Here is a 15,089-nt window from a genome sequence, read left to right as displayed (position 1 = left end):
ATCTCCTTAGACAGATTTTTATTATTTTATTTCTTCTGCATAACTCTCTTTTTATTGTTTTTACTTTTTATCATGACATTTGCTGAACTCACCATGAGTGAGTAGTTTTCTTATTCTGGATTTGGGAGAATAGCTCTTGTAATTATTATTATGGATGAACACTGAGTTTTATTTATTGGATTTGAGATTTGTTTCTTGATTTAATTTCTTACGATCTTAATGCATGCTATGTGTTGGTACCCACTTAGTTATGATTGTAAATGTTAATTAAAGGACTGAAAGGTGAAGATTAACATTAGAAAATCAAGATCTTGAACCTAGGAATTTTGACCTAAACATAGGCTGATGCCTTTGTGGAACCTAAAAATTGGTCAAAGGTCTTAAAGGATTTTAATTAATTTGAACACCACGAAAGTAGGGTTCGAGTTAATTAGAATACACCCTAGATGCCTTGAGAAAGGATTTAGGATAACTTAGGACTAATTTCCATCAAGGAAAATGATCCTCAATGCAATAAATAAACAAGATAACATCCCTAGTAAGATTCAAGTGTGAAATCTTAATTCTAGAATTGTTTCAAATAAATCATTTCGTTTTAAGTTTACCATTTTAGTGTTTAAAGTTAACAAAATTAATTCCATAAGTATTAGATATAGCCTAGATACCAAGATCTCATGCAGATTGGTACTTGCTAAACAAAATTCCTCGTGGAAATGATACTATACTTATCACTTTATTACTTGTTAGAGATATATGCACTTGTGGTGATTGCAAAATAGTGAAACAAGGTTTTGGCGCCATTGCTGGGGACTTTTTTGGTTTTAGTAATATCAAGCGATAGGCGATTTAGCTGATTTAGGCAATTATATTTATTATTTAATTTTATTTTACTGGTTGTATTTCTTTTCTTTTCTCTCAGGTGCCCGATTTGGTAAATGACCAGAACAAAGCCAGAAGAAATTTTGGACTGTGATCTAGAAATAGAAAGAACTCTGAAAGCCATCAGGAGGGAAAGGAAACATCAAGAGCATGGTAAAGGAGATCCTAAAATCCCAACCATGGCCGATAATAATGATGCATCAATACTCTTGAGAGATTACGAGCTCCATCCGCCTAAGGATTCCAGCCCATTGTCATTAGACCCACAAAGTGGAAGCCAACAACTTTGAATTAAAACCAAGATGGCTCCAAATGATTCAACAAACTCTTTTATGTGTTCACCAACAAAGGACCCACACTATTACCTCCAATGTTTTCTTGCCCTATGTGATACATTCAAGATGAATGGAGTGTCTGATCAAGCAATAAGACTCAGAGCATTCCCATTCTCCTTTTGGGACAGAGCAAGGAAGTGGTTACTTTCTCAACTGGCTGGAACATTCACTACCTGGGAAAACCTCTCTTAAGCTTTTCTAGCAAGGTATTTCCCACCAGCAAAAGACTGCAAAGCTGAGGCTTGAGCTCAACACCTTCAGACAAAAGGAAGGAGAGTCACTCTATGATGCATGGGAAAGATATAAAGACCTGCAGAGGGAATGTCCACACCATGGCATAGAAGATTGGCTATTGGTGCAAAATTTCTATAATGGATTACTAGCCTCTACAAGGAGCACAGTTGATTCAGCTGCAGAGGGTGATCTAATGGAGAAAACAGTGCCACAAGCACTTGAACTTCTAGAAAGGGTTGCATACCATAATTATGAGTGGTCAAATGAAAGGGGAAATGCAAGAAGAACTGCAGGGGTCTTGGAAGTAGATGCCCTAAGCATGATAAATGCCCAGTTTGATCAGCTCACAAAGAAACTTGAAAGAATGCAAGCCAATGCAGTTGGTACAAATAGTCAACATGAGGGCAGCTATGAAGGAGGATACATGAATTCAGAATACAGCAATTTCAACGAACCTACATAATAGATGAACTATGTGAATAATAGAGGAAACTTTAACCAGAGGTAGCCAAACAATCTGTATTCAAATACTTACAACTCTGGATGGAGAAACCACCCAAATTTCTCATGGTCCAATCAGCAGAACCAGCCAATAAACAAGCAACAAGGGTACAAAGCTCCAGCACCCCCTAGATTTCAGAACAGAGGTCAGAACTTTGCACAGCCATCACTACCTCTCCAACCTCAATAACCTGAACTGAAAATAACCATGGAAACCATGATGGAAGGATTCTTAGCAGCTCAACAACAACAAACTGAATTGATTAAATAGCTGACTTCCAGAATGGACCAACTTGCTACCCATAATAAGATGCTAGAGAATCAAATCGCTCAGTAAGCAAGTTCTTCAAGTAAGGCTACCGCAACCGCCTACCAACCGTAAATGAACCTAAGGGAGAATTGTAAGGCGCTTGCACCGAGGAGTGGAGAACTCTAGTATAACCAGAGGTAGAATCGATAGAGGAAACCATAGAAAATCTAAAGACCAAGCAGAGAAAAAGGAGGAAGAAGCTAAGAAAGATCAGAAGAGGAAGTAAGGAAGATAAAGAAATTACTGTAACCATACCAGCCTCCCCTACCTTTTCCTCAGAGATTTTAAAGCCAAACCGACAAGCAGCTTGGGAAGTTTTGGAAGTTTTACTGAAACTTTACATTAACATCCCCTTCATCAAGCACTTTTTCAGATGTTATCTTATGCCAAATTTCTTAAGGAAATTTCACAAAGAAAAGGAAGCTAGAAGACTATGGAACAAAGAGCTCTAACATAGGAATGCAAAGGCCATTCTCAAGAAACAAATCGCTCCAAAGTTGAAGGATCCATGAAGCTTCTCCATACCTGTATCATTGTAACAAGAAAATAGACAAGGCCCTCTCGCGATCTTAGGACAAGCTAGCCTAATGCCTCTATCAATATGCAAAAGCTAGAGATCGGGAATCAAACCCACAATAATCTCATTGCAAGTGGCTGATCGATCCATTAAATATCCTGTAGGAATACTTGAGAACATCCCTATCAAAGTGAGCAAATTCTTCATTCTAGTGGACTTTGTTATCCTTGAGATGGAATAAGATGTCCAAATTCCTATCATCTTGGGAATACCATTCTTAGCAATCGCCGGAGCCATCATAGACATAAAAAATGGACGATTAACTCTCAAGGTAGGAGAAGAAGAAGTGGAGTTCAACTTGTTCGACATAATGAATCACAAATTTAAACCTGATGAATGCTTTAAGGTTGACATAATTGATGAACAAGTTAAAGAGGAATTTCATAAGACACATCCTAAAGATCCTTTTGAAGCATGTATTGTACACAACCATATAGTGGATGATGAAAATACAGAAATAATAGCATGTGCACAATAGTTGGCAGCTCCTCCACCCCTACCCTTAGCTAAGGCTTCGGAGATAGAGAAGTTGAAGGAGGAACAAACCAAAGGTAAGCTCCAGGAAAACTCCAAACAGGTAGAGCTTAAACCTCTCCCATCTTCACTAAGGTACGCATTCCTGGACTCAAAGTCTAATTATCCTGTTATAATCAATGCTAGCCTGTCTAAGTTAGAAGAGGAAAAATTATTAAGAGAACTTAGGATCCATAGCAAAGCATTAGGGTATAAAATAGAAGACCTGAAGGGGATCAACCCTTCAATTTGCATGCATAGGATACCCATGAAGGAAAACAGTAAACCCACAATCGAACATCAAAGAAGACTAAACCCAAACATGAAAGAAGTAGTCAAGAAAGGAATTTTAAAACTATTAGATGCAGGTATCATATACCCAATTTCTGATAGTAAATGGGTTAGTCCAGTACATGTAGTTCCTAAGAAAGGTGGGACAACTGTTATCCAAAATGCAAGCAATGAACTAATCCCTACTAGAGTAGTCACTGGTTGGTGAATGTGCATTAATTATAGGAAATTGAATAAAGGCCACTTAAAAGATCATTTCCCTCTTCCTTTCATCGACCAAATGTTAGAAAGGTTAGCAAAACACTCTTATTTCTGTTATCTAGATGGGTACTCAGGATTCTTTCAAATTCCTATTCACCCAGAAGACTAAGAAAAAAACAACGTTCACTTGTCCCTATGGAACATTTTCATATAGAAGAATGCCTTTTGGTCTTTGTAATGCCACTGCTACCTTTCAAAGATGCATGATGGCTATCTTTTCTGATTATATTGAAGATATCATGGAAGTTTTTATGGATGATTTTTCTGTCTATGGAACTACTTTTGATGATTGCCTAGCTAATTTATCTAAGGTGTTGCAAAGATGTGAAGAATCAAACCTGGTCCTAAATTGGGAAAAATGCCATTTCATGGTAAAGGAAGGTATAGTTCTGGGACATTTGATATTAGAAAGAGGAATTGAAGTTGATAAGGAAAAATTTGAGATCATTGAAAATATGCAACCCCCAATGCGAGGCTTTTTGGGACATGTAGGATTCTACAGAAGATTCATTAAAGACTTTTCCAAAATAGCTAAGCCACTTACTAACTTGTTACGTCAAGATGTTCCCTTTGATTTTGATGAAAATTGCCTTGTCTCCCTTAATGTAATCAAAGAGGCTCGATATCAAGACTAATAATGCAGCATCGAATTGGGAGCTACCATTCGAGGTGATGTGCGACGCGAATGACTTTGCTGTTGGAGCAGTGCTCGGGCAAAGAAAAGATAAAAAGCTCCATGCTATTTATTATGCTAGCAAGATACTTGATAATGCACAAATCAATTATGCTACCACAGAGAAAGAATTCCTAGCAGTGGTATTTGTAATAGACAAATTCAGATCTTATCTCATCGAGTCAAAAGTCATTGTATTCACAGATCATGCTAAAATCCGGTACCTTATCAACAAAAAGGAAGCAAAACCAAGACTGATTCGATGGATTCTACTCCTAGAAGAATTTGACCTTGAAATCAACGACAAAAAGGGATCCAAAAATGTAGTAGCTGACCATCTTTCTAGACTAAAATTAGAGTACACAGAGGACTTCGAAGATTTGCCAATTGATGATTCATTTCCTGATGAGCAATTACTTGCATTCTCCAAAGCTCCATGGTACGCTGACTTTGTTAATTTTCTTGTATGCAGGGTACTGCCTCCAAACATGACTTATCAGCAAAGGAAGAAATTCCTACATGATGTGAGATATTACTTATGGGAGGAACCCCTACTGTACAAGAGATGTAATGATGGGCTGATAAGAAGGTGCATACCAGAGGAAGATATGGAAAGTATCATTTATCATTGCCATTCATCACTATATGGAGGACATTTAGGCACTTCAAAGACCGCAGCCAAGATTTTACAAGCAGGGTTTTACTGGCCACATTTATTTAAGGATGTAAGATCCTTTGTGCTAACTTGTGATCAATGCCAAAGAACAGGTAACAGTTCAAGAAGGAATGAAATGCCACTGCATGGTATACTTGAGATAGAATTGTTTGATGTATGGGGAATAGACTTCATGGGCCCATTCCCCTCTTCCCGTGGAAACAAGTATATTTTGGTTAGAGTTGATTATGTGTCAAAATGGGTAGAAGCTATTACAACACCAACCAACGATGCTAGAGTGGTCACCAAGTTCCTTAAGAAGAACATCTTCACAAGATTTGGCATACCACGAGCGACAATCAGTGATGGAGGAAGCCACTTCTGCAACCAATAATTCTAAACACTACTGAAAAAGTATGGAGTGACTCACAAGGTGGCCACACCTTATCATCCTTAAACCAACGGTCAAGTAGAAATATCAAACAGGGAACTGAAGCAGATCTAGGAAGGACTGGTGCATGAAGCTAGATGATGCACTATGGGCATACTGCACTGCATATAAAAGCCCAATTGGCACAACTCCCTTCCAACTGGTTTATGGAAAATCATGCCATCTCCCTGTTGAACTTGAGCATAAAGCTTACTGGGCAATTTAGGTACTAAACTTTGACCTCAAAGCTGCTGGTGAGAAAAGGCTCTTACAACTGAATGAGTTGGAAGAAATCCAACAGGATGCATACGAAAATGGCATGACAGGCGCATAGCAAGGAAAGAGATAAAGGAAGGAGATCTTGTCCTCTTATTCAACTCTAGATTGAAACTCTTTCCAGGGAAGTTGAAATCAAGATGGTCCGGACCTTTTAAGGTCAGCCAAGTCTTCCCACATGGCGCAGTCGAGGTCTGGAGCGAAACCTCGTGCACATTTAAGATCAATGGGTAGAGGCTGAAGCCTTACTTTTAGGGAGAACCCATAGAAATGGGAGTAAATTGCACTCTCAATCCTCTTACTGACAGACCATAAACAAGCAAAGTCCAGCTAAAGACTATAAACAAGTGCTTTTTGGGAGGCAACCCAAAATTTTTTTGAACTTTTCTTCTTTTCTTTTTCTTCAATATTGAATTTTTGTTTCGTACTCATTAGCATTTCATTTTGTAGGATTTTTGAAAAGGGGAATAGAGATTAAGAGAGGAAGGGAATCACCAAGTCAAAACCACAAAAGGGAAAATTGAACAAAACCAGGGAAGTAACTCTATTGTTAATCTTTGCATCCATTTCATGTGTTATGATGATAAAATTTTTCATCTGCCAAAGATTTGAAAATTAGAAAATTACACGGGTCATGTATTGCTAGTACACTCCCCGTGTAACTTTCTGGAAGTCCATAAATTTCATGCAATCTCGACCCTTCGGGAGACATAAATTTATACGGGTCTATATCCCAAATTACATGGACCGTGTAATGTCTCTAGCAGAATAACTGAGAGACAGAAGGTTACACGGGGCTCCTTGAATTTTACATGGGCCGTGTAACATATCCAATAAAGTAACCCGAGAGACAGGAAGTTACAGGGGTTTCATAGCTGATTTACACAGGCCGTGTACTACGACAGATTTCGAAAATTTCAGGCAGAAATTTACATGACCCTACATGTCGGGACCCGTGTAGTGATACACCACCCGTGTATTTTGTCCCAGACGTGACTCTTGGGGTGCGAAACGCGCGAAACGAAGAGTCCTAAATGCTCACCCCTAGCATTAAAACCCTTCATAAACACAAAACTCTTCATCTACTCCCTTCTTAGCCTATAAAAACCTCTCAAATCTCATCTCCCTTTACCAAAATCATACTCTTCTCCTTCCCAAAAACACACTTATAGCTCCTACGAAGAGATCTGCAATGAGGATCGACTCTTCTTCAAGACAAAGAGGAGAATCCTCACCTTCTCCACCCTAGCCTCCAACCCAGTGCCCAAGAACGAGGGTAGCCACTCCCCAACCATCTCAATAAGCACCTCCTCCACTGCAACCACAGCCACAACCAGCTCTACAACCCGAAATCTCTATTCCTTGGAGATTTTGAGATGATGCCCACAAAGCAATGTGCACCTGACTTCATGCCCAAAAAATATCCTCCACCAAATACATAGATTTTTCGCTTTTAGAGCAAATCGGGTTGTAAGAAGAAATCAATGGGCTACTTGATAGTGTTGGGTGGACAAGGTTCACCCAACTCCAATTTCTGGCTTACAAAGACACAACGCTGGAATTTTTGGGTAGCTTCAAGGCTAACTTATGGCCCACTGACAGGGAAGACAGGGGCATAATTGAGTTTTGCCTACTTGGTGTAGATCGGGTAGTGAATATGGATGAGTTTAATGCCATCTTCGGCTTTGACAGTACCGGCCATCAAGAAATCCCAAAGAACCGCATGTTGTACAACAACATCAACTTTTGGAATTCCATTGCACCAAACACAGAGCCCTACAACTCCAGCAAATCCAAATCAATGGGCATCACTAGTCCAGCATTGCGATACATGCATCGGTTCACTGCCCACACCATCATGGGCCGTGGTGACAGCTTTGGCATTGTCAATGCGAGTGAGCTATTTTTCCTATGGTGCATGGTCACCGGGCAATGGTGCAGCACTGGCTTTTTCTTGTGCAACCATCTTCGACACTTTTGCCATCAACCTACCAGGCATATAGTGCTTGGAGGCCTTGTCACCACCATTGCCCTCCACTTCGGCTTTGTTCCAGGACATCACAGACTGCGCTTTGTTACTGGAACATCGAGAATTGATCAAACTATCTACATATTCATGGGGATATGTAAGAAGGTGGGCAACAAATGCTACTTGGTGGATGCCAAAGGAAATACCATCCCTCAGAGAGATGAGGCAAGGGAGCGACTCGGTGAGACCTCACAGCCTCAAGAAGAAGGGCAAGGGCGGATGTTCGAAGAGTCCCCTATCTGAGTGTCTCCATACACACCACCACCGATAGACCCAGTCCTTGCATACCTGCAGCGCATGGAGACCACAATATACGACAGGATGCGAGCTATCAAGGACAGCCTCCAGGAAGCACACAACAAGCTGGACATTCTAATGGACAAACTAGATGACGAGGATAAGGAGGAAAAGGAGCAAGGATCACCAGCATCACCATCATCATCGAGATAGGACTATAGGATAAGATCTTTATTATATTATCTTACATGCCCTAGTCCTAACTTGCAACCATAGGTCTCTTTTATTTGTTTTATGTTCAAAAATTTTTCATGCTTAATAAATATTATGCTTCCTTAAAATTTTTGTACACTTGATCTGATCTTGCACATTATATTGACATTGAGGACAATGTCTAGCTTGAGTTTTTGGGGGGGGGGGGGGGATACATTTGCACTTGCATATCATTACATGCACATCATTGCATTGTTTAAATTCAGCTACATTATTCTTGTGTATCAAAATTTTTAAGAATTTTTGAAAATTTTTGGATTGTAAATTGTGAAACTTAGCACTATAACCAAAATTTTTTTGTAAGCTAATAATTGGACTCCACGGGATAGAGGAATAAACGTATCTAGATGGGCAAAAAGGGATTCTAACATGTTATTTGTGAAGAAGCTAATCTCTTTTATGGAACTAGACTAGCTAAACCTCTTCATAACTATTAATTTATCACATTGAACTTGTAAAATTAGGAGAACAAATTTTGAAACACAAGCAAACTCAAAAATTGCCTCACTAGCTCTAGAACATATCTCTCGGACCTATCAAGGCGAATCCTAGCATATGCTTGATGAACAGATAATTAAGGCATTCTTTGATACAGCCTTACTAAGCCTTAGCCACCCCTAAATTAAAATGTATATCCCTTATAGCCAACTTAAAGCCTATGTTCATCCCTTAAAATTTATTGCTTACCCATGTTATTCACCTAGCCCCTAACCTAAACAACTATCATACCCTTTTGAGGAAGCAAAATGCATAAAGAAAATGAAGAGAGGATGTGGAACTCAAGAAAGAATGCGAGTGTGCAATTGAAGCCAAAGAAAAATTTGCCTTTCCAACCCAGCAAAAGTAATGAGTTTGAGGGAGATGACAAAAAGGAAAAAGAAAAGAAGTCCCGAGATAAGTGTCATGGAAGCATGCTTGACAATATAAAAAGCCAAAAGCCTTTCCTCTCCAACAAAAAATATGTAGAAACGAACTCAGTATACTTGGATTTTATGCATACATGCTATCCTCATATTTGCATTTCTTAAAAACCTTTCATTGGCAACCAAGTTTATCCCTCTAGCCCCATTATAACCCTTTTAAAGACCTTTTGAACTTTTGAAAAAGCACATGCTACATTAGTGGAGATAAAAAATTGAGATATGCCTATGGAGTTAGAATTGAAATAATTCATCTCAATTACTTACGAAAGAGGCAGATTTGGGGGAGTTAGTACTTATTAATTCTATCCCAATAAAATAGGTTTTTTGTGGCTTATTAATGGTCTTGTATAAAGGAATAATTAGTCAAAACACCATGAAACAAGGTAAAGTTCCAAACAAGCAGCTTTTAGAACCCTTATGCCTTGAAAGAGGGGAGTTGGTATGAAGGTTAGAGGAGTTCAATTCTATGCTTATTAAATTGATGGCTGTATTCCTAAGTATCCCCTGAAATGTGCTTTAAAACAGAGTTTTGTTTTGCTTGAGGACAAGCAAAAGTTTGAGTTTGGGGGTATTTGATACACTTGAATTGTACAGATATTTTTAAGCACATTTGTATTCTAAATCATAGCATTTTAGGCAAGTATTTTCATGCATAGTAGTTGATTTCATTAGTTTTCATAAATTTTGTTGCCAAGCCCTTAATTCCATGTTTTCTGTATTATTTCAGGTGTTTGGGAGAAGCCCCAAAGGATGGGAGTGCAAAGGAAAGCTTGGAGAGGTAAAAAGACAAAGAATTGTCGATACAAAGTACACAGGTCGTGTAAACTAAGCCCCAGACCCGTGTAACTCTCTGCCAGAAGAAAGCCAAGAGAATCGATGAGAAACACAAGTACATGGGTCATGTAAGTAGACCCGTGTAATCTACAGGGACCCGTGTAAGTCTCTGCCGGGCACAAGCTTGAAGAACCTTATGGGAACAACAATGCACGACTCGTGTAATTAGGCCCATGTAGTTGGCATAGACCCGTGTAACTTTCTGTGCCTGTCACACCCTACCCCTCCGTAAAGCATAACATGATCCCGTATACCTAATGAATTACCAACTTCGTCTACTGATAACCCATTAAATACACTACAAGGGATTTTAAACCTTTTCTTACTTCATTTTACATTGGTTAGCACTTTTTAAAGGTGTTAAAATTTTTTTTACTAAAGTGAAACCAGATAACACATTTGAAGAATTAATAATTTCTGTAAAAATTTTGGCAGAGTGCCATTTGTATTTTGAATAAAACAGTTCATAAAAAACCTATAAAAAAACACTTCAATTATTTTGTTCAATCCCCAAACTAGAATATTCAATCAACACAATAAGTTTCTCAACAATTGTCAACTCAAATCCATAATAATTTTCCAGTGTTTTCAAAAGCTGAGACAAAACAATATATCACAATATTTACAAACCAAAATAATTTACAAATTTAGTTTACAACTTTAGTGTACAATTTTAATTTACAACTGATCAAAACCAAGAACAATATATACATACAGTGAACATACATTAAAATACAAAATGCAAAATATGGTATACTCAATATACCCGATGATCTCTCAGTGTAGTACTAGCAGCCGAGTCTGCTGCCCTGTCAGTCTGTCTACCTACAACAGCAATGAAAAGCTATCGCTGAGCCAATGTCTCAGCGGTATGTTAGTAGTATGCCCAAGAGCATATCATTTAGTATATATCTTGTACATGTTTTATTAATAAAAGGCATTTCCACTTTTCCGTTTACATAATATATTTATGTGTAATAGAAAAGGTCCATTGATATTTTGTTAGAAATTCTATTCTTAAGTTGTTAAGAATATGAGTGACAGTATTTCTAGTACAAAGTATCATAAATAGGTTCACGATCGAGGATACTTTATAATAAGAACATGACTTATCTAGAAAGATTGTATTCATGTTTGTTCCCAAGTTATTTATATGAGATATAAATAAGATGGAATGGTGAGTCTCATGCCATATGACAAACATGATAGGCACTTATAAATGATAAGTAGGCCGAACCATTGACACTTATGACAAGCATATAGAATTTACTCTTGTCAATGTTTTGTCATAAATCATATTAGTGCATATAATCTTTAGACCTGAGATAGCATAGTTATCTTGTATATAGGTAGTTTGAGTTTGATACTGCTTTCATACTTGTACTGTGTATGGGTATATGGGCATGTGTTGGCTCCTACTAGTTATATATGGAGGTAGGTGTTGATCAAGATGGAATCTATTCCTCTAAGTAAATAGAGATAAAATCCTATGTTCATTTAATTGTTCTTGATGTTTCAAGTTCCTAGCCAGGACAGATAGATTTAATTAGAAAAGTGTTTCTGATGAGAAAATTTTTTTAATCAAGAACTGGAATTAAAAGAGAACATAATATTCATAGCAAATGGAGTTTGACATAAACCATGACTCCAGCTTGAGTTGGGATTTTATAACAGAGAGATTCCAGTGCATGGTAACATATGATTATAGGTTCATTTAAGGTAAACCTTATTACTAATTGGATGGCCATGGCATGCTATGCTAGGTGTTAACCATGGTTTATGAGGTGCATAAAATGATTTAGAGATATCATTTATGGTAAGAAAGAGTTCTGATGATATTAAGAGTTGATATCATATCTCATTGCCAATTAGTGATGAGCCTAGTAAGTCACACACATACACAAGTTATCACCTAATTAAATATGATTTAAATAATTAATTAAAGAGTTTAATTGATTAATTAAATAGGTTTGGTTTGCAATTAGATTGTAAAGTCCCTAGCATGACTTGAAACCAAATCTAGATTATTGGATGTATAGTATAAGTTAAATTTATATTTAAAGTATTTAAATATGAATTTAATTAATGAGAAATTAATTAATAGAGATTAATTAATTAATTTATATTTGATATAAATTGATTAAAAGAAGAGAAATAATTATTTTGGGTTAAGAACTCAAAATTAAGACACAGGGACATTTTGATCATTTCACAGGGTGACATGTGGCACCATGAGATGGTGACACATGGCATTACACATAAGCTTGCCAAATGTCTTTTAATCATGTAAGATGATTAAAATTAAGATCAAATATAGGTTTGATACTTGGCACAATGTGATTGGGTCAATTAAACCTTAGAACCAATCAAAGGGTGACATGTGGCAAGGGTTTAAGTGGTGACCTAGCTATATAAGTGTTGTTATGAAAAAATAAAACATACAAGCTGCTGCCTCCCATTGTGTACCGCCACCCTTGAGACTCACATTCTCTCTTCCTCTTCATCTCTCATCTATTCCAAGAGATTAGCAAACAATCTCTTGAATTAAAAATACTAGAAATTGTTTCTAGTGTCCTGTTTACATCTTTAATCTCTTAAAAGGCAGAACTTGATTTTATAAATAATAGAAAAAGATTTAGAAGCTGTTCAAGGGCTGCCATAGGTGTTCTTAGTGTTGACAAGCTAGAGGGACAACATCTGGTGTCCTCAAGACGAATCTCAAAGGCGCAAATATACTGCAGTGCATCAAGAGGTTAGTGTGTTTATTTTTGATTTAATCTAGGGTTCTAAAATTAATCTGATTAATTCTAAAATCTTAAATGGAAAATATAGATCCAAAAACATATTAAAAGAGTTTTAATATGTTGTTTATCATTGAAATCAAATAGATAAAAAAAAATCTTGCATGATGCATGTGACCCTAGGTGAAAATTTTTGAATTCAATGGTATAAACTTGTGTTTTCATGCTTCCGCTCCTTTCAATTGGTATTAGAGCCACTCTATTTTACATTTATATTATTAAATATATGATTTAATTGTGTGTTTTGATGATGAGATGATTTAATCATTGCTGGTTGCAATAGATGTGTGGCGGTATGCTTGAAGAACACTAACATGGTGCGCAAGGTTTATGGCTTCATGGGTGGTGCAAGGTTTGGCTTTTTAATTCTGCAATTATTGTATGATCTAAGGCCTATCCTATGACTAATTAAAGTGTTTAATTAGTAATTTTAATCATACAATTAAATTTTGATTCAAATCAAAATTTTAAAAATTGTTTGAATGTGATTCAAATATGAATTTTAGAAGTTGTTTGAATGTGATTCAAGTCTGAATTTTTAAAGTTGTTTGAATCATATTCAAATATGAATTTTTAAAGTTGTTTGAATAATATTCAGATCTGAATTTTTAAAAAATTGTTTGAATGTGATTCAAATCTGAATTTTGAAGGTTGTTTAAATGTGATTCAAATCTAAATTTTTAAATTTGTTTGAATGAGATTCAAATCTGAATTTTTAAATTTGTTTGAATGAGATTCAAATTTGAATTTTTAAATTTATTTGAATCATATTCAAATCTGGATTTTTAAGTTGAATATGAGATATTCAATTTAATTTAAGTATGTATATTTTATTTAATTGTTAAATAGTGATATGCATGATGGATGATCATGAACTATAAAAGACCAATGTGATTGGATTTATTTCTTTTATGTTTCTTTGGGATTGTAAATTAATTAATTTATTTTAATTTATTTTGGGCATGTATTATTAAGTTTGTAATAATTTTTGGGTTGTAATTTCATTTATTTAAGTTCTTGTAAATTCGCCTTGGTATGCCAAGGATTACTATATAATATTGGATTGCAAGAAGTTCAAGGAGGTCAAGAGCATTGGTAGGACCAGTGGGAGGAATTCAAGATCAAGTGTTGATTATGTACTCCTTCAGCAACTCTTGTAAAATGAATGAATGAAATGCACCTAGGAATGCCCTGATTCAATTCTTGGTGGCTCAAAGAGGTTTGTGCACAACTAGTTTTTAACTGATTTTGTTTGAATATTTCATATGATTAAATGACATACTTTTCTTATGTATTGTGTTTAACAAGCATTGGATTTAATTCAATGATTATTGAAATTGTTATAGTATATATGAATTTAGCTTTGTGAAATGGTATTTCCACAAGTATTAAGCATTGTTATGGATTGAATAAATTATGTTTTGGAAAATTGTGATATAACATGTTTTGAATTGTGATGGTAATTTTCATGGAAAAATGCAAATTTATGATTTGAATAGTGATGAGCATAAAAATTATTGGATATTGGAATTGACTTCGAATTGAATTATATTGTGATTTATGCTCACTAAAAGGATTGTGATATTGTTTTATATCTCACTATAGATGCTTGACTAGGTTATTACCCGTCTCTCTCATTTGTTGAGAAGACAATGGAGTTAGTTGTGTTTTGATTACCATGGTATGTGCACAGGCTTAGATTTTCCTCTGACTCTGATTTGAGGTTAGATCTAAGTTTATTTTATCGTTATGGCCCATGCGGAAGATTCATTATTGTGATGGTACTGTGCACGATGATTCGACCTCCCCGACCATAGGGAGTTAGAATCTGATTCGATCTCCCCGACCATAGGGAGTGAGAATCACATCAAATATGGCCCTTTCGGATTAGTCATGCATAGTTAGTGAGATAAAGATTGATTTTTGAGATACATAATGATTTTTGAGATACATAATGGCTTTTGAATGGTAAAGAATTGTGATTTCAATTATGGTTTATGTATAATTGATTTTTTTGGAATTACTTAAATAGCTAGTCATGATTTGATAAATTGAAT

General features: G+C 36.2%; 1 non-coding gene across 1 annotated transcript; it reads right to left on the bottom strand.

The window, feature by feature from the left end:
* Window positions 1–1,446: 1,446 nt before the first annotated feature.
* Window positions 1,447–1,553, bottom strand: LOC131177349 (small nucleolar RNA R71). Its single transcript, XR_009146890.1, has one exon. It is a non-coding gene; the product is annotated as a small nucleolar RNA R71 (small nucleolar RNA).
* Between the last annotated feature and the right edge of the window lie 13,536 nt (window positions 1,554–15,089).

Source organism: Hevea brasiliensis, unplaced genomic scaffold (genome assembly GCF_030052815.1).
Source record: "Hevea brasiliensis isolate MT/VB/25A 57/8 unplaced genomic scaffold, ASM3005281v1 Scaf414, whole genome shotgun sequence".
Taxonomy (NCBI): Eukaryota; Viridiplantae; Streptophyta; class Magnoliopsida; order Malpighiales; family Euphorbiaceae; genus Hevea; species Hevea brasiliensis.
The sequence above is the reverse complement of the archived record's forward strand: the minus strand, read 5'-3'. Positions and strand labels throughout refer to the sequence as shown.